This window comes from Rhinoraja longicauda, chromosome 7, assembly GCF_053455715.1.
Source record: "Rhinoraja longicauda isolate Sanriku21f chromosome 7, sRhiLon1.1, whole genome shotgun sequence".
In the NCBI taxonomy this organism is placed as follows: Eukaryota; Metazoa; Chordata; class Chondrichthyes; order Rajiformes; family Arhynchobatidae; genus Rhinoraja; species Rhinoraja longicauda.
Window position 1 is genome coordinate 12,275,721 of NC_135959.1, and position 25,048 is coordinate 12,300,768.

At 46.7% G+C, this 25,048-nt stretch overlaps 1 protein-coding gene across 6 annotated transcripts in view; it reads left to right on the plus strand.

Moving 5' to 3' along the window:
• The window catches only part of gabrb3 (gamma-aminobutyric acid type A receptor subunit beta3), a 649,138-nt gene that overhangs the window by 312,149 nt on the left and 311,941 nt on the right, over window positions 1–25,048 (plus strand). The window lies entirely within an intron of this gene.

Below are 25,048 nucleotides of genomic sequence, written 5' to 3' on the forward strand. Positions count from 1 at the left end.
ATTCATTCATTACACGCGCCTATTCACATTTGAACCCCCCCCACACACGAATTCGTGGAAGTCCCCTCGTTGATTTTGCGAGGTGTTAATGGGAAATGGAAGGTGTTCCTTGGGAATTCCGTAATAAAGTGTTGGTTCTTAGAAAGTGTAGATTTAGAAGGGTTTTTTTTTGGTTACCTAATTCGTGTTGGTGTTATAGTAGCATCTAAGGTTTCAAGCCATTTCCGTTATGTAGTCCAGATGATAGATCTCTCCTTCCCTCCCCTCCTCCCCCTTCCACCCTCCTCTTCCCCCTCCTCTTTGAGAATGATCAGCCATGATCAAATTGAATGGCGGTGCTGGCTCGAAGGGCCGAATGGCCTACTCCTGCACCTATTGTCCATTGTCTATTGTCCCCCTCCTCTTCCCCCTCCTCATCCCCCTACACTTCCCCCTCCTCTTCCCCTCCCCTTCCCCCTCCCCTTCCACTTCTTCCTCCTCTTCCCCCTCATTTCCCCCCACCTCTCCCCTTCTCTTCCTCCTCCCCCTCCTCTTCCTCCTCTTCCTCCTCCCCTCCTCTTCCCCCTCCCCCTCCTCTTCCTCCTCCCCATCCTCCTCCTCTCCCCCTCCTCTCCCCCTCCTCTCCCCCTCCTCTCCCCCTCCTCTCCCCCTCCTCTCCCCCTCCTCTCCCCCTCCTCTCCCCCTCCTCTCCCCCTCCTCTCCCCCTCCCCTCCCCCTCCTCTCCCCCTCCTCTCCCCCTTCCTCTCCCCCTCCTCTTCCCTCCTCTTCCCCTCCTCTTCCTCCTCTTCCCTCCTCTTCCCTCCTCCCCTCCTCTTCCCTTCTCCCTCTCCTCCCCCTCCCCAACGAATACTGGAGATGGGACACAGTGGGTGGTGGGCGTAAGACAAGGAGGGAGAAAAAAAGGGAACAGAGGGAGCCAGATTGGGTGGGTGGGGAGGATGGTGAAGGTTAAGATGGAGGTAGGAAGATAATCAGTGGAGATGCAACAAGCTACAGTTGCTGCAGTCAGATAAGAAAAGAAAGTAATAAATGGAACCAGATAAATTAGAGGTGCTGGAACCATTTGTGAAGTTCATTGCCACACAAGGCTGTGGAGGCCAGTCAATGGATATTTTTAAGGCAGCGATCGAGAGATTCTTGATTAGTACAGGTGTCAGGGGTTATGGGGATAAGACAAGAGAATGGGGTTATGAGGGAGAGATAGCTCAGCCATGATTGAACGGTGGAGTAGACTTGATGGGCCGAATGGCCTAATCCTGTTCCTTCTCGATAAAATAGGCCAAAGTCAGCATGGCTTTGCGAAGGGGAGGTCTTGCCCGACAAATTTGCTGGAATTATTTGAAGAAGTAAATAGCAGGACAGGCAAAGGAGAGTCAGTAGATCTTGCGTATGTCGCTTTTCAGAAAGTCTTTGGTAAGGTGGCACTGGTAAGGCTGTGAAGGGAGATGAGGGCCTACAGTATCAAAGGGCAGGCACTAGCATGGGTAGCAGGTTGGCAGAAGGACAAAGAGTGGCAATGAAGGGGGCTTTATCTGGTTGGCTGCCAGTGAATCTGTGGAATTCTCTGCCTCAGAGGGCAGTGGAGGCCAATTCTCTGAATACATTCAAGAGAGAGCTAGATAGAGCACTTAAGGATAGCGGAGTCAGGGGGTATGGGGAGAAAGCAGGAATGGGGTACTGATTGAGAATGATCAGCCATGATCACATTGAATGGCGGTGCTGGCTCGAAGGGCCGAATGGCCTCCCCCTGCACCTATTGTCTATTGTCTATTGACTAGCGGATGTCCGCAGAGGTGGGTGCTGGGGCCCGCTACTCTTGACAGGAGCCCGGAGAACGGAGCGCAGGGAGTGTGGATTATCTGAAGTTGGAAAACACAATGTTAATAACAGTGAGTTGTGGACTACCCAAGCAGAAAGATGGGGAGGCTGTTCTTCTAGTTCCCGTTTGGCATCATCATGGCAGTGGAGAAGGCCGAGCGAGCCATAGAGTGATACAGTGTGGAAACAGGCCCTTCGGCCCAACTTGCGCACACCGGCCAACATGTCCCAGCTACACTAGTCCTCCTGCCTGCGCGTGGTCCATATCCCTCCAAACCTGTCCTATCCATCTACCTGTCTAACTGTTTCTTAAACTTTGGGATAGTCCCAGCCTCAACTACCTCCTCTGACAGCTTGTTCCGTACACCCACCACACTTTGTGTGAAAAAAATTGCCTGTCGGATTCTTATTTAATCTTTTCCCCTTTATCTTGAACCTATGCCCTCTGGTCCTCGATTCTCCTACTCTGGGCACAAGACTCTGTGCATCTACCTGATCTATTCCTCTCATGATTTTGTACACTGCAAAATGGTAGCCATGTGTCGCTGGTGATGAGGCCACATCGTGGGCAGCAGTAGACAAGGTTGGAGAGAGTGCAAGTGAATCTTTGACCTGGAATGGTTGGTGGCTTTTCTGTACGGTGGCGATCATTCAAATTATTACCTCTCAATCTGCTGGTTCCATCTTGTTGTAAAGAGGCTCTGATGCCTGAACGAGGATTGTGTTCAATCACAGGCAAGTTTTCTCATCTAAATCTAAATCTCATCTAAATCTCATATTTGTGTGCAACTTAATAGTAGGATTCTCAGCTCTTTGCAGTTCTTTACCACAGAGCCCAGTCCTGGTTTCACCCAGTGTCAGCACAACTGCATTCCCACAAAAGTGGCTCACTGATTGGGATTGCTTAGGATTGGGAACAAATTTCTAGCCCATGTTTCTGGAATTCTGACTGTCTACTATGACGATAGACACAAAACGCTGGAGCAACTCAGCGGGCCAGGCAGCACCTCTGGAGAGAAGGAATGCGTGACGTTCTGGGTTGAGACCCTTCTTCAGACTGAGAGTCAGAGGGGAGGGAGACAGATAGATATAGAAGGGCAAGGTGTGAAAACACAGATCAAAGAGGACGATGATCAAGGAAATGTGGAATGGTACATTGTTAGCTGAGGGGGAGGTGACAACGAGGCATACAATCAGTAATATTTAATCAGGAGGACAGCGAAACTAGTCGGAGAACTAAGGTGGGGGATGGACAGAGAGGGAGAGGGGTGGAGAGAGTGTTACTTGAAGTTAGAGAAATCAGGATTCATGCCGCTGGGTTGTAAGCTGACCAAGCGAAATATGAGATGCTTTTCCTGCCTGAGACGCCACCCATTCCTTCTCTCCAGAGATGCTGCCTGTCCCGCTAAGTTACTTCAGCATTTTGTGTCCAGCTTTGGCGTAAACCAGCATCTGCAGTTCCTTCCTACACTTTCCGGCTATCTACTGTTGTCTCCACGCACATTTCCTTTGAAGCCTTGAGGTGGAAACCCAACTGGTTCCAAGGATCTGTCTTCCTTGAGTTCAATTATTTTCTCCATCATCTTATTTTTCACTTGCGCTGAAGCTTTTGTTTAATTCCCATGCTCTTTTGTACTGATGGTTTTTCCACCACTGCAGCAAAGAAAAACAAATAGTCATTGGGCAAGTCGTGTAGGAAAATAACTGCAGATGCTGGTACAAATTGAAGGTATCGCGAAATGCTGGAGTAACTCAGCAGGTCAGGCAGCATCTAGGAGAAAAGGAATGGGTGAAGTTTCGGGTTGAGACCCTTTTTCAGACTGATATCGGGGGGGGGGGGGGGAGGGACACAAAGAAAGGATATAGGTGGAGACAGGAAGAGAGGGACAGAGGAACTATCTAAAGTTAGAGAAGTCAATGTTCATACCGCTGGTGCTGTTCCTCCAATTTCCAGTGGGCCTCACTATGGCACTGGAGGAGGCCCATGACATAAAGGTCAGACTGGGAGTGGGAGGGGGAGTTGAAGTGCTCAGCCACCGGGAAATCAGGTTGGTTAAGGTGGACTGAGCGAAGGTGTTGAGCGAAACGATCGCCGAGCCTGCGTTTGGTCTCGCCGATGTAGAGAAGTTGACATCTGGATCAGTGGATACAATAGATGACATCTGGAACATCTAGCTCAGCCATGACTGAACGGTGGAGTAGACTTGATGGGCCGAAAGGCCTAATTCTGTTCCTTCTTGATAAAATAGGCCAAAGTCAGCATGGCTTTGCGAAGGGGACGTCTTTCCCGACAAATGTGCTGGAATTATTTGAAGAAGTAAATAGCAGGACTGACAAAAGAGAGTCAGTAGATGTTGCGTACGTCGCTTTTCAGAAAGTGTTTGGTAAGGTGGCACTGGTGAGGCTGTGCCACCTTACCAAATTGGAATCTGAAATTGGAATCAGCGGATACATTGGGCAAGTCCTCTCTTTCCTCATTGTCCATTCATTGGCTCAAGAACCTGACCAAAGATCAGTTGATGCATATTGCATTTCTCCGCTCTAAGTTTTGCGTAATTAAATGCTTTGATGCAGTTGTGTTTAATGGGCTTGCCATACCTTTTACCGTCCTCATTTTGTTTTGAGTGCATTGTTGAAAGCATTTCCAATTAACATCATGCAGCATAGAAGCAGGCCATTCAGCCCTCTATATTCATGCTGTATTAATAATGTCTTTCAGCACTTCTATTTTTAGGCAATTCGAGTGCTTGTCTAGACATTTCTTAAATGTGTCAGCAACTCGGCTTCGAGCACTGACTCATGCAGTGTTTTGTAGGTACTCATTCCTCTTAGGGTGAAAATGGTCTCCAGCATATATCCTCACAAAATATCTTATCCTTTACTGTAAATCAAGGTCCACTAGTTTTTTATACCTTTGAGAGGACAAAGGTTTCCTGCAGTATAAGAAAATAACTGCAGATGCTGGTACAAATCGATTTATTCACAAAATGCTGGAGTAACTCAGCAGGTCAGGCAGCATCTCGGGAGAGAAGGAATGGGTGACGTTTCGGGTCGAGACCCTTCTTCAGAGTCTTCGGGTCTGAAGAAGGGTCTCGACCCGAAACGTCACCCATTCCTTCTCTCCCGAGATGCTGCCTGACCTGCTGAGTTACTCCAGCATTTTGTGAATAAAAAGGTTTCCTGCAGTCCACCCTATCTATTCCTCTTATAATTTTGTGTACCTCAATCATTTCCCCTCCTAACCTCCTCTGCTCCATGGAAAATAGGCACATCCTCCCCAGTCTCTCCTCATAACTAGAACGCTCCATGCCAGGCAACGTTCTGGTGAGCCCACTGTACCATCTCCAGCCCTATCATGTCTTTAAACTTGCTTTCTACAGCATTGCATTAGTTTTCATATTCCATCTTCACTCCCTTATTCTTCTGCATCCTTTGCCGTCTACCATTCACCTCCTTCCATTCACCCCTCCCTGATCCAGTCCATTGGCCTGGATATCTGGGAACCTTCTCCCAGACCATCTGCTTTGCTGTTCTTTGTCTCCGCTTTTACTGTCCACGGTGGCAATTGCATCTTTTCTCAGTGACACTCCTCCTACATCTTTTTCCACTTTATCTCTTCCTCCACAGTCACAGCAGGCCGAGATGTTTGGAAGATTGGAATTTGGAAGATTGAGGGGGGATCTTATAGAAACGTACAAAATTCTTAAGGGGTCGGACAGGCTAGATGCAGGAAGATTGTTCCCGATGTTGGGGAAGTCCAGAACAAGGGGTCACAGTTTAAGGATAAGGGGGAAGTCTTTTAGGACCGAGATGAGAAAGGTTTTTTTCACACAGAGAGTGGTGAATCTGTGGAATTCTCTGCCACAGAAGGTAGTTGAGGCCAGTTCATTTGGCTATATTTAAGAGGGAGTTAGATGTGGCCCTTGTGGCTAAAGGGATCAGGGGGTATGGAGAGAAGGCAGGTACGGGATACTGAGTTGGATGATCAGCCATGATCATATTGAATGGCGGTGCAGGCTCGAAGGGCCGAACGGCCTACTCCTGCACCTATTTTCTATGTTTCTATGTTCAGATCCAAGTTACGACAAGTTTGCTATCAGGTCTCAACAGTAGTCAATCACCCAACTTCTCTTCCCACCTCCCTTACTTGCTGACGCTCTTGATGGTTCTTGTCCTAACCCTAGCCCACAAAAGGGCCGCTTTGAACAATTCCAAAGGGGACTTGTCACATTGCAGGGATACAGAGTAATGTCAGCATTTAGGAGGACATCTTGGTCAGTACAAGTTCTACAGACAAGCCCAAACTGTGGGCAAAGGTAATGTGGGGCCTGCACCGACCTGGTAATGGCCATAAACATAGAGTGACAGGAAAGAGAGACTAGATAGAACAGAGGATAACCTGTGAGCAAAAGAATGTGGTGTATGCAATTAAATGTAAGGAGTGTAACTTACTGTACATTGTGGAATTCTCTGCCACAGAAGGCAGTGGAGGCCAATTCATTGAATGAATTTAAGAGAGAGTTAGATAGACCTCCAGGGGATAGTGGAATCAAGGGATATGGGGAGAAGGCAGGCACAGGTTACTGATTGTGGATGATCAGCCTTGAACACAATGAATGGCGATGCTGGCTCGAAGGGCCAAAATGGCCGCCTCCTGCACCTATTTTCCATGTTTCTATGTTTCTGTGGGCGAAACAGGTAACAGCCTCCGAGTCAGGCTGACAGGACATCTCAGCAATATCACAAGGGGAGACCAGTCCAAACTCATTAGCACACACTTCCAGCAGCACGGGATCCAGTCCCTTGAGATGATGGGCTTCGGGCGTAAGACGATGGTCAACCGGGCGTAAGACGAGGGCAGAGAGAAAACGGATTGAGACGTTACAGACGCGATAACCCAACGGCCTTAACCGAGCACAAGCTCAAACACGGGGCGGACCCTGACTGACACCCACAAACCTACAGAAGTAGGACCTTTTGTCTGACCGTTGCAAGTTCCACAGCCTGACCGCGGGAGAGGACGGCAGGGGAGAGAAAAGACACTCTGGCCTTCCATCACAGTGAGGAGGTGACTGGAGGAGACTCACTGTGATGGATGTTTCTTTTTTTTTGTTTTGTGTTGGTTTGTGATTGTGTGTGTTATTGCTTATTTTTTATTGCTCTTGTTGTTGGACTGTGGGTAACGGAATTTCGGCCAAAAGACTTGTTTTTTTGGATGACAATAAAGGTGAATCTGATTCTGATTCTGATTCTGAAGGGCAAGTGTAAAGGCGAGGGTAATGAAACTGTGGGCCAACCCAAAATGGCAGCACGTGGAGAAAAGAAATCTCCAGTGGGAGATCATTGAGCACTGGAGGGCATTTTGTCCCACGGTCCAATAAATGATAACCTAATCCTAATGTTACTGCCAATCTACATGAGCATCCTTCTAAAAAAAAGCTCATCACTGGCTCCTCCATCGCAAGGAGTTGCCACCTTATTTTCAATCCCATTTTCCCCTCTCCTTTTGTAGAGCTGACTTGTTTGAATTCCTTAAGCCCAATTCCTCAATTCATCAGCTGGGTGAATTGAGGAATTGGGCTTAAGGAATTCAAACAAGCAGTCCGCCTTAACCAACCTGATTTCCCGGTGGCTGAGCACTTCAACTCCCCCTCCCACTCCCAGTCTGACCTTTATATCATGGGCCTCCTCCAGTGCCATAGTGAGGCCTACTGGAAATTGGAGGAACAGCACCAGCGGTATGAACATTGACTTCTCTAACTTTAGATAGTTCCTCTGTCCCTCTCTTCCTGTCTCCACCTATATCAGCACCCACCAGCATTTATTCTTATCAAAGAAAATCCACAAAATGCTGGGGTAACTCAGAGGGTCAGGCAGCATCCCTGGAGAACACGGTTGGGTGACGTTTCAGGTGGGAGTCTTCTTCAGACCGATCCTGACCCGAAACGTCACTTGTTCCCTGGATGTTTTCAAGAGAGAATTAGATTTAGCTCTTCGGGCTAAAGGAATCAAGGGATATGGGGAAAAAGTAGGGACGGGTTGCTGATTTTAGATGATCAGCCACGGTCATATTGAATGTCGGTGCTGGCTCGAAGGGCCAAATGGCCTACTCTTGCACCTATTTTCTATGTTTATCCATGTTCTCCAGAGAAGCTGCCTGACCCGCTGAGTTGCTCCAGCATTTTGTGTCTTTCCTCGATAAACCAGCTTCTGCAGTTCCTTGCTTCTGTATTCATCATTCTTATCTATCTCATTGTGCCTAGATTTCCACACAATAAATCCACACAATTCTTTATTCAACTTGCATTTCTTCATGTGTGCATAGATGATGTGTACGCGGAAGTACAAAAATGGTCCCTTTTCTAGGAACACAAACTCACCCCCCACGGCCTCTTCACCCCCCCCTAATGCAGGGATCACCTATAACGTAACCACAATACTATTATATCTACATAGGCTGCCATTTTCATTTTTTGTCGTTAATTCCATCTGGCAAATATCCAAGGCTGAACCTAACCGTAAATAACCTTGGTCCCACTTTTCCCCACATTTGTACAATCATTAAAACTGTCTTTTTCTACCTCTTGCCCGTAAGAAAAGCCCGTAAAGGCAGACAATAGACAACAGACAATAGACAATAGGTGCAGGAGTAGGCCATTTAGCCCTTCGAGCCAGTACCGCCATTCAATGTGATCATGGTTGATCATTCTCAATCAGTACCCCGTTCCTGCCTTCTCCCTATACCCCCTGACTCCGCTATCCTTAAGAGCTCTATCTAGCTCTCTCTTGAATGCATTCAGATAATTGGCCTCCTCTGCCTTCTGAGGCAGAGAATTCCACAGATTCACAACTCTCTGACTGAAAAAGTTTTTCCTCATCTCCGTTCTAAATGGCCTACCCCTTATTCTTAAACTGTGGCCCCTTGTTCTGGACTCCCCCAACATTGGGACCATGTTCCCTGCCTCTAACGTGTCCAACCCCTTAATAATCATACGTTTCGATAAGATCCCCTCTCATCCTTCTAAATTCCAGTGTATACAAGCCTAGTCGTTCCAGTCTTTCAACATATGACAGTTCTGCCATTCCGGGAATTAACCTAGTAAACCTACGCTGCACGCCCTCAATAGCAAGAATATCCTTCCTCAAATTTGGAGACCAAAACTGCACACAGTACTCCTGGTGCGGTCTCACTGGGGCCCTGTACAACTGCAGAAGGTCCTCTTTGCCCCTATACTCAACTCCACTTGTTATGAAGGCCAACATTCCATTGGCTTTCTTCACTGCCTGCTGTACCTGCATGCTTCCTTTCAGTGACTGATGCACTAGGACACCCATTTCTCGTTGTACGTCCCCTTTTCCTAACTTGACACCATTCAGATAATACCCTGCCTTCCTATTCTTACCACCAAAGTGAATAACCTCACACTTATCTACATTAAACTGCATCTGCCATGCCACTCACACAACCTGTCCAAGTCACCCTGCAACCTCATAGCATCTTCCTCACAGTTCACACTACCACCCAGCGTGGTATCATCTGCAACTCGTAGTCAGGATGGAACCCAGGCCTTTGGCACTGTAAGGCAGCAACTCAACCGCTGCATAACTGTGCCACTCCACTGACACTTTTTAGTTTCTTCTTAATGGAGAACACTGTGGTCTGAATAGCGCAACAATTATTAATGTCTTATACTAGACTCCTTTGCAGAGCTTTTGCCTGTCTCCTGTTGGAGTTACAGATTTCCACTACAACCTAGACACCCCCACATTCCAGAACCTCTATTCACTCTATGGATCCTGGCTTTCAGCCAAAAAGGATGTACCATTCAGGAAACCTTATCATTGCGATATCCTTCTCAACGTGGACTCCCTCATGGACGCCACTCACTTCCATTCTAATTAACCTGTACTCTCATAAGTGGCTCTTCGCGCCATGGTCACAGTAACAGAGTCACACAGCTTGGAAATAGGCCCTTCAGCCCACTGAGTTTGTGGTGGTACTTGGCATTCATGGGGACCAGGTGTCAACTTCCCAGCTGACATTATTAGGTGCTAAATTACACGTCAGATAAATACAACGGAAAAAAAAACACAACGTGCTGGACTAACTCGGAGGGTCAGACAGCATCTCTGGAGAACATGGAAAGGTGACGTTTCGGGGCCCCGACCTGAAACGTCACCTTTCCATGTTCTCCAGAGATGCTGCCTGACCAGCTGAGTTACTCCAGCGCATTGTGTTTAGCTTAGTTTAGAGATACAGCATGGAAACATGCCCTTCGCCCCACCGAATCCACACCAACCAATAATCACCCTGTACACTAGTTCTATCCTACACACTGTGGGCTCTTTGCAATTTACGGAGGCCAATTAACCTACAAACCTGTACGCCTTTGGAATGTGGGAGGAAACCGGAGCCCCCGGAAAAAACCCACGCGGTCACGGGAAGAATGTACAAACTCCTTACGGACAGCGTCCGTAGTCAGGTTGGAACCCTGGTCTACGGCGCTGTAAGGCAGCAACTCTACCGCTGCACCACCGCGCTGCCCATATTGCGCATATTTTTTAAACCAACATCTGCAGTTCCTCGTGTCCCCAAAAGCAGTTCCAGGTTTTTCTCATCTAATCCAATTATTGCCTCGTATCTATCATTCAACCACTCTTAATCGTGTGATCACACTTGGCAAACCACCTTCTTCCTCAGACAACCCGCGATAGACCCACACTCCTTGCCGAACGTTGCAGTGAGTGTCAAACTTCCTCTTTTCACCTGCGTGTTGAAGTTGGACCTTTATTGCAATCATCAGGGCCATAGGTTCATGAGTGATAGCAGCAGAATTAGGCCGTTTGGCCCATCAAGTCTACTCCACCATTCAAATCATGGCTGATCTATCTTTCCCTCTCAACCCCATTCTCCTGCCTTCTCCCCCTAACCCCTGACACCGGTACTAATCAAGAATCTATCCAACGCCGCCTTAAAAACATCCATTGACTTGGCCTCCACAGCCTTCTGTGGCAACAGCTTATTTTTAGAGATGCAGCGTGGAAACAGGCCCCTTTGGCCCATCAAGTCCACACTGACCAGCGATCCCCGCACACTAACACTATCCTACATGCACTAGGGACGATTGACACTTATACCAAGCCAATTAACCTACAAACCTGTACATCTTTGGAGTATAGCACGGTGGCGCAGCGGTAGAGTTGCTGCCTTTCAGCGAATGCAGCGCCGGAGACTCAGGTTCGATCCTGACTACGGGCGCCGTCTGTACGGAGTTTGTACGTTCTCCCCGTGACCTGCGTGGGTTTTCTCCGAGATCTTCAGTTTCCTCCCACACTCCAAAGACGTACAGGTTTGTAGGTTAATTGGCTGGGTAAATGTAAAAATTGTCCCTGGTGGGTGTAGGATAGTGTTAATGTGTGGGGATCGCTGGGCGGCGCGGACTCGGTGGGCCGAAGGGCCTGTTTCTGCGCTGTATCTCAAAATCAAAAAAATCAAAAAATCTATGGGAGGAGACTGCAGATGTCGGAGAAAACCCACGCAGGTCTCGGGGAGAACGTACAAACTCCGTACAGACAGCACCCGTCGGTCACCTTCGAAGCCGGATCTTTGGCGCGGCATGGGCTGTAAGGCAGCAACTCTACCGCTGCGCCACAGTGCTGCTGTTTAAGTGTGGCATTGCGATCAGATCCATGAGCTATTCCACTTATGGAAAGTACAGTTGCCCATTGCCATTTTGAGCCACTTGCCCACTGATGTGCGTTTGCGTGATTTCTTTAATTAACTTTATGTTTCCTTTTTTGGCAAACCTTGAGTGATGTCCAGCATTGTAGCATCTGGCCTTTTGATGCAATTTGCAACTGGGAGTATACCAGTGATAGTGGTTGGTATTATGGCACTGCTGTAAAGATCACAGTTACAGTATGTCACACTGTTAATTAGCCATTGCACCAGCTGATTTACTCGGTGGTGTCTATTATAGCCGGGGAAATCTTCTGTCGAAATATAAATAGTAACAATGTGTCTGGATTGTCATTTTAATTTATGTCATGCTTTGAAAGTTACCCTTTCGGGCAATGGCATATCAATATCAATGAGATTAATATTAGTGGCTTTTGCCCAGGGTAGGGGAATCAAGAACCTGAGGTCCTGAGAATAAGATGAAAGGGGCAAGATTTAATAGGAACCTGAGGGGCAACCTTTACATTCAGAGGGGGACGGGTATATGGAATGAGCTGCTTGTGCAAGGCATTTGAGGCAAATATTATAACAATATTTAAAAGATACTTCGACAGATACATGGACATTTTTTTTAGATTTAGATTTAGGGATTCAGCGCAGAAACAGGCCCTTCGGCCCACCGGGTCCGCGCCGCCCAGCGATCCCCGCACATTAACACTATCCTTCACCCACTAGGGACAATTTTTACATTTGCCCAACCAATTAACCTACAAACCTGTACGTCTTTGGAGTGTGGGAGGAAACCGAAGATCTCGGAGAAAACCCACGCAGGTCACGGGGCGAACGTACAAACTCCGTACAGTACAGCACCCGTAGTCAGGATTGAACCTGAGTCTCCAGAGCTGCTTTCGCTGTAAGGCAGCAACTCTACCGCTGCGCCACCGTGCTGCCATGAGTTAAACGTGGGCTAGTTGGACTAGCATTGAAGGGGGATCTTGGTTGGCATGGGCGACTTGGGCTGATTGGTCTGTTTCTGTGATGTATGACTCTATTGCTCTAAACATCAGTGGAATCTGTTGGGCCCTCGTGAACAATTTGTGGGACTTTCCTTATTCAGGTCCTTCCTTATTTACTGTACAAGGTGAAAATTAGGATCTTAAGGTCCAAGTATGGATAATCGTTTCTCCATTTTATGATACTTTAGTGCTCTAAGCTGAAGATGGGCAATTCCAATAAGTGAAGATTTTATGATGCCGACCATCATATAATAGATTTCTTTCCATTGTAATGTAGTGTTGAAGTTTTAACGTAAAACACTTGGAGGAACGGGCACGGTGGCGCAGCAGTAGAGTTGCTGCCTTATTGCGCTAGAGACCCGAATTCGAGCTTGACCACGGAGTTTGTACGTTCTCCCCGTGACCGCACGAGTTTTTTCCAGATGCTCCAATTTCCTCCCACACTCCAAAGATGTGCAGGTTTGTAGGTTAGTTGGCTTTGGTAAGAATTGTAAATTGTCCCCAGTGCGTAGGATAATGCTACTGTATGGGGTGATCGCTGGTCGGCACGGACTTGGTGGGCCGAAGGGCCTTTTTCCGCACTGTACCTCTAAACGAAGCTAAACTAAACTAAACTTTGTGTTTTGCACGATTTCAGCATCTGCCATCTCTTGTGTCTCAAAGAATATGACACCAAATAAGACCAAAACAATTCATCTTTGAGTGAATGCAATAGTACTGTGGGTGACATCTTTTGGCCGAAATGGAAAATCAGGATCCTTTATGTCAAGGGGTTATAAGAAATAGGAGCAGAATTAGGCCATTTGGCCCATCGAGCATTCAAGAGAGAGCTAGATAGACCTCTTAAGAATAGCAGAATCAGGGGGTATGGAGAGAAGGCAGGAACGGGGTACTGATTGAGAATGATCAGCCATGATCACATTGAATGGTGGTGCTGGCTCGAAGGGCCAAATGGCCTACTCCTGCACCTATTGTCTATTGAGTCTACTCCACCATTCAATCATGGCTGATCTATCTCTCTCTCCTCACCCCATTCTCCTGCCTTCTCCCCATAACCTCTGACACCTGTACTAATCAAGAATCTCTCTGTCTCTGCCTTAAAAATATCCACTGATGGCCTCCACAGCCTTCTGTGGCATAGAATTCCACAGATTCACCACCCTCTGGCCAAAGAAATTTCTCCTCACCTCCTTCCTAAAAGAACATCCTTTAATTCTGAGGCTATGACCTCTAGTCCTAGACTTGCCCACTCATGGAAACATCCTCTCCACATCCACTCTGCCCAAGCCTTCCTATAAATCTGGTATTGGCGTGTAGCCAGGTATGCTGATGATACAAAGATGAGTGGGTTAGCAAGTTGTGGAGAGGACACAAAGAACTGGCAAAGGGATATAGTTAGATTAGGTGTGTGGGCAAGAAGTGGCTGAAGGACCACTTGGGGGAAAAAAATTAAACAATAATTCGATTTTTGGTTCTTTCTTGCAACAGAATGAGAGTATAATATATTGGCATAAAAAGCAAAACAGGTGATTTGCATGAAACATTAAACATTAGCATGGGTATTTGGCTGGTGATAAGGAAGGCACAAGGACTATTAGCTTCTATTAAAGAGGATTTTAGACTTTAGAGGTACAGCGTGGAAACAGGCCCTACGGCCCACCAAGTCCACAACGACCAGCGATCAACAGGTACACTAGCACTACCCAAATTACACCATTTGCAGAAGCCAATTAACGTACAAACCCGTGTGTCTTTGGATTGTGGGAGGAAACTCCCAGAGAAAACCCACATGGTCACAGGGGTGAATGTACAAACTCTGTACAGATAGCACCCGTAGTCGGGATCGAACCCGGGTCTCTGAGCCCATCGAGCCTGCACCGCCACTCAATATGATCATGGCTGATCATCCAGCTCAGTATCCAGTACCTGCCTTCTCTCCATACCCCCTGATCCCTTTAGCCACAAGGGCCACATCTAACTCCCTCCTAGATATAGCCAATGAACTGGCCTCAACTACAATAGACAATAGGTGCAGGAGGAGGCCATTCGGCCCTTCGAGCCAGCACCGCCATTCAATGTGATCATGGCTGGTCATTCTCAATCAGTACCCCATTCCTGCCTTCTCCCCATACCCCCTGACTCCGCTATCCATAAGAGCTCTATCCAGCTCTCTCTTGAATGCATTCAGAGAATTGGCCTCCACTGCCTTCTGAGGCAGAGAATTCCACAGATTCACAACTCTCTTACTGAAAAAGTTTTTCCTCGTCTCAGTTCTAAATGGCCTACCCCGTATTCTTAAACTGTGGCTCCTTGCTCTGGACTCCCCCAACATTGGGAACATGTTTCCTGCCTCTAACTTGTCCAACCCCTTAATAATCTTATACGTTTCGTTAAGATCTCCTCTCATCCTTCTAAATTTCAGTGTATACAAGCCTAGTCGCTCCAGTCTATCAACATATGATAGTCCCGCCATTCCGGGAATTAACCTAGTAAACCTACGCTGCACGCCCTCAATAGCAAGAATATCCTTCCTCAAATTTGGAGACCAAAACTGCACTCCAGGTGCGGTCTCACTACTACCTTCTGTGGCAGAGAATTCCACAAATTAACCACTCTGTGTGAAAAAAAACTTTCTCATCTTGGTCCTAAAAGAATTCCCCCTTATCCTTAAACTGTGACCCCTTGTTTTGGACTTCCCCCACATCGGGAACAATCTTCCTGCATCTAGCCTGTCCAACCCCTTAAGAATTTTGTAAGTTTCTATAAGATCTCCCCTCAATCTTCTAAATTCCAGCGAGTACAAGCCGAGTCTATCCAGTCTTTCTTCATATGAAAGTCCTGCCATCCCAGGAATCAATCTGGTGAACCTTCTCTGTACTCCCTCTATGGCAAGAATGTATTTCCTCAGATTAGGAGACCAAAACTGTACGCAATACTCCAGGTGTGGTCTCACCAATGCCCTGTACAACTGCAGCAGAACCTCCCTGCTCCTATACTCAAATCCCCTCGCTATGAATGCCAACAAACCATTCACTTTCTTCACTGCCTGCTGCACCTGCATGCCTACTTTCAATGACTACCAGCAACTCTACCTGCTGTGCCGCCCTATGTAGAAGCAGTAAAGTCTGATCAGACTTTGCAGGGTGCTGGTGACCTGGGGTATTCTGTACAGTTCTGTTCCCTGAGCATTGTAGAGAAGGTTCGCTAGGTTGATTCCTAGGGGGAACGGATTGACAAATGAAGAAACGTTGAACATGGTTGATCTAAATTCATTGGAGTGTGGAATCTAGCTGAAAAGCAAGGTATCCTGAGACGACTTGACAGATTGCATGACAAAGGACATTTTTCCCCAAGTAGATATTTCCAGAATGCGGCAGAATAGTTTCCCAGTAAAGGGGACTAGATGGAGGCGAGGAGGGATTTCTTTACCCAGAGGTTGCTGAGTCTTTGCAATTTTGCAATCCAGAGGACTGCAGGGGAGGTGTCATTGAATGGCATTCAAGGTAGAGCCATTTGAACTGCAAAGGAGTTGAATGATGTGGGGAGAGTGAGGTATACTGGTGAAGAGGCCAAGCTTGTATCAGCCACAATCTCTCTGAATGTCAGGGCAAGTTCCAGTGGCTAACTGGCTATTTCCCAGGCCCTTGTTATTGGTGAACAGGGTACAACTGATATGTTGCACAACTCCTTATAGACCTCTAGATGCTTTAAGGAAGGTTTGCCCTCCTTACCAGGTCAACCCGAGGTGACTCCAGACCCACGGTAAGAAGTTTGACCCATAATTGTCCTTGGGGACTTATTTTGGTTTAGTTTAGTGATACTGCACGGAAAAAGGCCCTTCAGCCCACCAAATCCACACCTACCAGCGATCGCCACACATTAGCACTACCCTACACACACTAGGGACACAAGTTTACACTTTGCATTTACACCAAGCCAATTAGCCTACAAACGTGTATGTCTTTGGAGTGTGGGAGGAAACCGATGATCTCGGAGAAAACCCACGAGAACGTTCAAACTCAGTACAGGCAAGCACCCGTAGACAGGATCGAACCCGGGTCTCTGGCGCTGTAAGGCAGTAGCTCTACCCCTGTGCCAGCGTGCCGTCCTAATGGTGGCTCACTTCAAGGGCCATGAGATATGGGCAATAAATGCCAGCATTGCTGGTGGTTTGCACAACTCATGAATAAATAAAAATTAAAGATCGGGTCATTATTTCATTGCTTTTGTGGGAATTTGCTGTAGATGAATTGGCTGCCATGTTCCCTTAATTACAACAGCGATAACCTTATAAATAACATCATTGGTTAAAAAAAAAATTGACGTTGAGAGGTTGGTGCCAAGCAGTGTATGAATGCTAGTGTTTGTTTGTGTTTCGTAAAGGAAATGTTCCTTGCAAATCCTTTTTGCCTGAAATGTACAGCAAGTCAATCGCACTCGGTGAATGTCGTTACAATTTTTGATTTCAATTTTGCCTGCAGACTCAGTATTTTTAAACTTTAATGAAGAGTCACCATAAAAATGCGACAAATGTGTTGCAAGATTTTCACGCTGCGTCAACAGCAGTCTTTGATACCAAAAACTTGCAATGGCAGCCAACATGTTATTAGAGCAGTAACGAGGTTGGGAGTGCAAAAACATAGGCTATTTCCCCAATAAATGGAACCTTTAATCATCCACATGGCTGACCAGCCACTGAATGCATTCAATATTAGTCATGCCCATATCACAAGTCGTATAGATTGCAGTATGTATTTCCCAAAATTAGTAGACGAGATTATCAAGGAACTTCTATTTAATTTAAGGTTTGTCTTAATTGACAAACCGGATCTATTTTTAAAAATTTGGTCTCCATTTATTGAATTTTTAAAAAAAGTAAATGGGTTTGACACAAAACTAAAAATTAAAACTAAAGTTAAAACTTGAGTTTAGGGTTGGATGTACAACTATACTCATAATCTCCCGGATCTATCCCCATAACCTTTATATTTGTAATTATCTTTCTTCCTTGCTAATAAAAATAAAATATATTAAATTATTTTTATTTTGAAACGTGCAAAGCTTGTGCAAGAGGGACTGTTAAAAAAAACAAGACGATATTTTAGTTTAGTTTAGTGTAGAGATACAGCGCGGAAATCGATCCATCGGCTTACCGGGTCAGCACCGACCAGTGATATGCGCACGCTAACACTATCCTACACACACTAGGGACAATTTTACACTTATACCAAACCAATTATCCTACAAATCTGCACGTCTTTGGGGTGTGGGAGGAAACCGGAGCACCCGAAGAAAACCCACGCAGGTCACGGGGAGAATTTACAAACTCCCCAAAGACAGCACCCTTCGTCAGGATTGAACCCGGGTCTCTGGTGCTGTAAGGCAGCAATTCTACCACTGCATCATCGTGCCACCCCCTTCATCCCATTTACAGCTGAGTGGTGCAGTGGTTGGAATATTGAAATCTCCCCTCTGGGTCCTAAGTTGGACTCCATCCCAGACTGAGAAGCTATTTGCTTCAGACCTCATGTTGAGTATTTTAAGTGAAACACATGAATGGGACATTTCCAACTTATGGCAGACATTTGATTTTTATATTCTGACCTTGCAAGAGATTTCTGAATTCTTGGTCTGCCACGATAGTCACAATGTGCTAGTTCTCGAACCTCTAGTTCTTTGGCTGTGTTTGGCCAAGTCAGTAGATAGGCACAAAATGCTGGAGTAACTCAGCGGGTCAGGCAGCATCTCTGCAGAAAAGGAACGGGTGAAGTTTCAGATCGAGACCCTTCATCGCATTTTAACCCATTTCAATTACATGTCCCCTCAGCCATCTCCATTTGAAAGCATGCAACATCACACTCGGGAACAGGTTCTTTTCTCCCCCCAACCCCCCCCCCCCCCCCCCCCCCACTGCCCCTCTCAGTCTGAAGAAGGGTTCCGACCCAAAATGTCACCTAATGTCACCTATTCCTTTGCTCCAGAGATGACGCGTGACCTGCTGATTTACTCTAGCATTTTGTGTCCATCTTCGGCGTAGCCCAGCATCTGCAGTTCCTTCTTACATATGTTGTCCAATTCCATACGCACTTTCTGTCCCTGCAGTCACATCACGTCCTGGTGACCCCGGCTGATGGTTCCTTATCGTTTCGGGGAGCCCTCAGGCATGCCCCAACTGATTACAAGGAATGACTCCTGACACCAAGAAGTAGAAGCAACGTGGTGCTGTCAGAGGCACCGTAGGGGTTGTTACACAAGGCAATATGCAACCCCCCCCCCCCTACTGTGGGCACAAGTCCTTGGAGCTCATCACTGTCAGGCCTGACAACCTGAGACCCGGTGTTTGCCCGTGGACCTGATACCCACGGAGCAGAGATGCAAGGACCCTCTTGGGATTTGTTCTCTGGACCTGAGCCTAGATCCAGCTCCATTTCCAGTAGATACTTCACTGGCGAATACAGATTTGTTATTACACAACTGGTGTGACTCTTTTATATCACGTGTGACTTTAAAAAAAAATAACATTGGGGTTCTGTACAGGGTGGGCACAGATCTGTCACTGTACGATGCCGGGGTACAGAACTGGAGCACAGCACTGGGAAGCACAGGTTTGTTACTGGACAGCATGGGCAGAGTTACTTTGAAGCCAAGAACCAAGGATGGACTGTAACTCTCCTGGATGGACCCCCAGAGCCCCATCCACTCTCCCAGCTGCTGACTTGCCTCACAAAACTTTTAGACCTTCTTCCTTACTACTCCTTTTGGCCAGGACCGTTCCTTCACCTGTTTCCTTGTCTCTGGTCAAGCTGCATGATGGCCACCCTTGGAATGGCAGCACCAGCAAACATATTAACCTTTAGACAATAGATTTTAGAGATACAGCGCGGAAACAAAGCCCCTTCGGCCCACCGACCTGCGACCACCCCATACACCAGCCCCATCCTACACACACTGGGGACAATTTACAATTTTACCGAAGCCAATTAACCTACAGTCCTGGATGTCTTTGGCGTGTGGGAGGAAGCTGGAGAAAGCAGAGAAAACCCACGCAGTCACAGTGAGAATGTACAGACTCCATATAAATAGCACCTGCAGTCAGGATTGAACCCGGGAAACCATTCCCTCTCTCCAGAGATGTCTCCTGCCCCGCTGAGTTACTCCACCATTTTGTGTCTATCAAAGTGAGAAAATGTTATACTGAAAAAAAACATGGAACTGCAGAAGTAAATGCAAAAACACAAAGTATTCAGCGGGTCAGGCAGCATCTCTGGAGAACATGGGTAAGGCGACATTTCGGGTCGGGACCCTTCTGCAGATTTCTTTCTGTGACAATGCAACCATTAGCTTGCTAAAAATAATTAACCAATAGAAATATCTTAAGGCAAACTATTGGAGGATTCTCATATCTGCCTTTACAAAGTTAGAGATTAAATCAAAGTTACATTGCACGATAAGTTATATCTGAGGATGATGATATAACTTTTCCAGATTTCAATCCAGGAAATTGGTTTTGTTTAGTGTGTTATCAGTAAATTAGAGAATAAAAGTTATTGTCCAGGCCAATTGTGCTGATGGATAATTCTCGGATGACATAGTTGGCATTTAAATAATGGGGCTTGGACATAAGCCATTACAAAATAGTAATGTTTTGTGAGATAATCCTTATCTCCATCTTTTGTAAGATGTGCACAGCATTGCTCAAACCCCTGTGGTCAACATGATACAGGTCTACCACTGATCTTCCAGCACCCATAGTTCCAGAGGCTTGTAGGATTACCCATTTTGCCAGACCAACAGAGGTTTAGTTTAGTTTAGAGATACAGCGTGGGAACAGGCCCATCGAGTCCGTGCCGACCAACGATCCCCATACACTAGCACTACCCTTACACACTAGGAACAATTTATTACCTTTACAGAAGCCAATTAACCTACAAACCTGCATGTCTTTGGAGTGTGGGAGGAGACTGGAGCACCCGGAGTAAACCCACGTGGTCACGGGGAGAATGTGCAGGCTCCGTACGGTCTGCAGGTCACATAATAATAATTCAACGATACACCTCTGACCCACTAATTATCCCCCTCCCGTGTCTCTAAAGCACGAAGGACTGCCAGAAACTTAAATAAAGAATGAACAAATAACAAAGAAGTAAACAATCAACTCTTTCAGGATGGAGGCACAGAAAGAGTGTGCACCAAACGCAATTTTGTCCGGATTAAAGGAGGTGCCGGACTATCAATTGCTGGAAAATCGATGGTGGACCTGCAATAATTTAGAGTCACAGAATCATTGAGTCTTACAGCATGGGAACAGGCCCTTCGGCCCAACTCGCCCACACCAGCCAACATGTCCCATCTACATTAGTCCCATCTGCCCGCCTTTGGCCCATATCCCTCTAAACCTGTCCTATCCATGTACCTGTCTAAATGTTTTTTAAACTTTACGATAGTTTTTATCTAACCATGCCATGTACGTTCTCATCCAAATCATTGATTTATAAGGTCATAAGGTCATCAGCGAAAGGAGCAGAATTAGGCCTTTCGGCCCATCAAGTCTACTCAGCCATTCAATCATGGCTGAGCTATCTCTCCCTCCTAACCCAATTCTCCTGCCTTCTCCCCATAACACCTGACACCCGCACTGAACAAGAATCTTTAAAATCAATGATTTTAAAATCACCCACTGACATGGCCTCAACAGCCTTCCATGGCAAAGAATTACACAGATTCACCACCCTCTGACTAAAGTTAATAGATTATACTGCTATTTTCATGTTTACATTTTATTCCTAAAGCAACAATTCTACTTTTTTTCTATGTGCACAGCGATCCTCATTGATTGCACTTTGTTGGCTGATCAAATACAAGGCAGCCTCGTAAATACCATCCAGTTTTCTTACCTAAGTGGCATCTTTGGCCTGCAGGCATTAAGACTGTTAATTGGGGAGAAGGGGCAAGAGAGACGATCACAAACCACTTGCCACCAGGGATTATGGGGGAGAAGGCAGGAGAATGGGGTTAGGAGGGAGAGATTGATCAGCCATGATCGAATGGCGGAGTAGATTTAATGGGCCGAATGGCCTAATTCTGCCCCTATCACTCATGAAGGTGAAACTGTTCAGGTGGAGAAACTAAATTTTGATGAACTCACCTTTTACTCAGCGTTGCCGATCTCTTATTTCATGGCAGGGCTGCAGTTTGAGGCTTGTTAACAGCGGGAAGATCTAAATCGGGGAACCAGCACATGAAGCACAATGTTCTGTGAAATGGCTTACTTTGGATCCAGTGTAAGAAAATAACTGCAGATGCTGGTACAAATCGAAGGTATTTATTTCACAAAATGCTGGAGTATCTCAGCAGGCCAGGCAGCATCTCAGGAGAGAAGGAATGGGTGACGTTTCGGGTCGAGACCCTTCTTCAGACTGATGTCGGGGGGGGCGGGACAAAGGAAGGATATAGGTGGAGACAGGCAGAAAGAGGGAGAACTGGGAAGGAGGAGGGGAAGAGAGGGACAGAGGAACTATCTAAAGTTAGAGAAGTCAATGTTCATACCGCTGGGCTGCAAGCTGCCCAAGCGAAATATGAGGTGCTGTTCCTCCAATTTCCGGTGGGCCTCACTATGGCACTGGAGGAGGCCCATGACAGAAAGGTTAGACTGGGAGGGGGAGTTGAAGTGCTCAGCCACCGAGACTTCTCCAACTTTAGATAGTTCCTCTGTCCCTCTCTTCCCCTCCCCCTTCCTAGTTCTCCCTCTATCTTCCTGTCTCCACCTATATCCTTCCTTTGTCCCGCCCCCCTGACATCAGTCTGAAGAAGGGTCTCGACCCGAAACGTCACCCATTCCTTCTCTCCTGAGATGCTGCCTGACCTGCTGAGTTACTCCAGCATTTTGTGAAATAAATACTTTGGATCCAGAGTACTCTTCCGTCATAATTTTAATTTGGGGAGAAATAGCAAGCAGAGGGGAAAAAAGAAGCGCATTTTAGTAGGAACGCTTATTCACAAATAGATCTGATCCGATTTGTTTACCGAATACGTTTTAAAAGTGCAAGCATCCAGTCTAGGCATCAGGCAGCATGAGAGACGTTTTAATCCAACCTCCGCCCTGCAGGTGTAAACAATGTGCGCTGACAATAAAAATCATAAGGAGTTTTATGACAGTCCCGGAATGGCGAGACTGTCATATGTTGAAAGACTGGAGCGTCTAGGTTTGTATACACTGGAATTTAGAAGGATGAGAGGAGATCTTATCGAGACGTATAAGATTATTAAGGGGTTGGACACGTTTGAGGCAGGAAACATGTTCCCAATGTTGGGAAAGTCCAGAACAAGGGGCCACAGTTTAAGAATAAGGGGTAGGCCATTTAGAACGGAGATGAGGAAAAACTTTTTTAGTCAGAGAGTTGTGAATCTGTGGAATTCTCTGCCTCAGAGGGCAGTGGAGGCCAATTCTCTGAATACATTCAAGAGAGAGCTAGATAGAGCTCTTAAGGATCGCGGAGTCAGGGGGTATGGGGAGAAGGCAGGAACGGGGTACTGATTGAGAATGATCAGCCATGATTACATTGAATGGCGGTGCTGGCTCGAGGGGCCGAATGGCCTCCTTCTGCACCTATTGTCTATTGAGAGGTTAGTAATGCTCGCTGGATGGCCACCATCACCAAGCACTGTAAAACCATCTCGGGTTTCAGAAAGTAGGATCATGGAAATGCACGGAGGCGTTTAGCCCCTGTGACCTTGTTCAATCACCACTAATCAACCACTTGCCTTGGTTCTGTGAACCCTCAATACCACCTCCTAATAGAAATCTTTCTGTTAACCCCAAACTCAATAGCAGTGCAGAGAGAGCGTGCCACCCGTGAAGTAGCACCTGAAACTCGTCGCTCCGATCGTAATGGTGTGCACCTTCCTCTGGGTTCACCCTCTACTGAGTCCCTCTACTGTATAGGTCCCTCGCTCTCTACAATAACATATGATGAGCGTTTGGTGGCACTGGGCCTGCACCCGCTGGGGTTTAGAAGGATGAGTGAGGACCTCATTGAAACTTACCGACGTGAAAGGGTGGATGTGGAGAGGATGTTTCCACTAGTGGGAGAGTCTCGGACCAGAGGCCGTAGCCTCAGAATAAAAGTACGTACCTTTAGAAAGGAGATGGGGAAGAATTTATTTAGTCAGAGGGTGGTGAATCTGTGGAATTCATTGAGGGCGATGGAAGCCAAGACAATGGATATTTTTTAGTTGGAGACTGACTGATTCTTGGTTAGCACGGGTGTCAGGGATTGTGGGGATAAGGCAGGGGAATGGGGTTGAGAGAGAAAGATAGATCAGCCGTGAACGAATGGCGGAGTAGACTTGATGGGCCACGTGGCCTAGTTCTGCTCCTACAACTTATGAACTTATGAAACATAGAAACATAGAAAATAGGTGCAGGAGTAGGCCATTCGGCCCTTCGAGCCTGCACCGCCATTCAATATGATCATGGCTGATCATTCAGCTCAGTAGCCTGTACCTGCCTTCTCTCCATACCCCCTGATCCCTTTAGCAAAAAGGGCCACATCTAACTCCCTCTTAAATATAGCCAATGAACTGGCCTCAACTACCTTCTGTGGCAGAGAATTTCACAGACTCACCACTCTCTGTGTGAAGAAATGTTTTCTCATCTCGGTCCTAAAAGACTTCCCCCTTATCCTTAAGCTGTGACCCCTGGTTCTGGACTCCCCCAACATCGGGAACAATCTTCCCGCATCTAGCCTCTCCAACCCCTTAAGAATTTTATATGTTTCTATAAGATCCCCCCTCAGTCTTCTAAATTCCAGCGAGTACAAGCCCAGTCTATCTAGTCTTTCCTCATATGTAAGTCCCGCCATCCCAGGGATCAATCTGGTGAACCTTCTCTGTACTCCCTCTAAGGCAAGAACGTCTTTCCTCAGGTTAGGAGACCAAAACTGCACACAATACTCCAGGTGCGGTCTCACCAAGGCCCTGTACAACTGCAGCAGAACCTCCCTGCTCCTAAACTCAAATCCTCTTGCTATGAATGCCAACATACCATTCGCTGATAATTGTCTAATCCTGTCATTTAGATAACAAGAAAAACATCTTTTATTCCTGTAACAGTTTGTGTCTAAGATGGACACAAAATGCTGGAGTAACTCAGCGGGTCAAGCAGCATCTCTGGAGAAAAGGAATAGGTGACGTTTCAGGTCGGGATCCTTCTTTCAGACGTCCCGACCCGAAACATCACCTATTCCTTTCCTCCTGAGATTCCTATCTCCCCTACGTTCAATGACTTCATCAATTACTTTAAATCTGTGTCTTCCCCTTGCTAAGCCCTCCCTATTTATCCCGCCGTATCTGGACCCGTCGTGATTTTACACATTTCAATTAAATTTTCCCCCAGCTGTCTCCATTTGAAAGTACGCTCCTGACCCGCTGAGTTACTCCAGCATTTTGTGTCTGTCTCTGGTGTAAACCAGCATCTGCAGTTCCTCTCCGCACAGCTTGTGCCTGCTTAGAGCCGAGGGGCAAAATAAATCCGTGC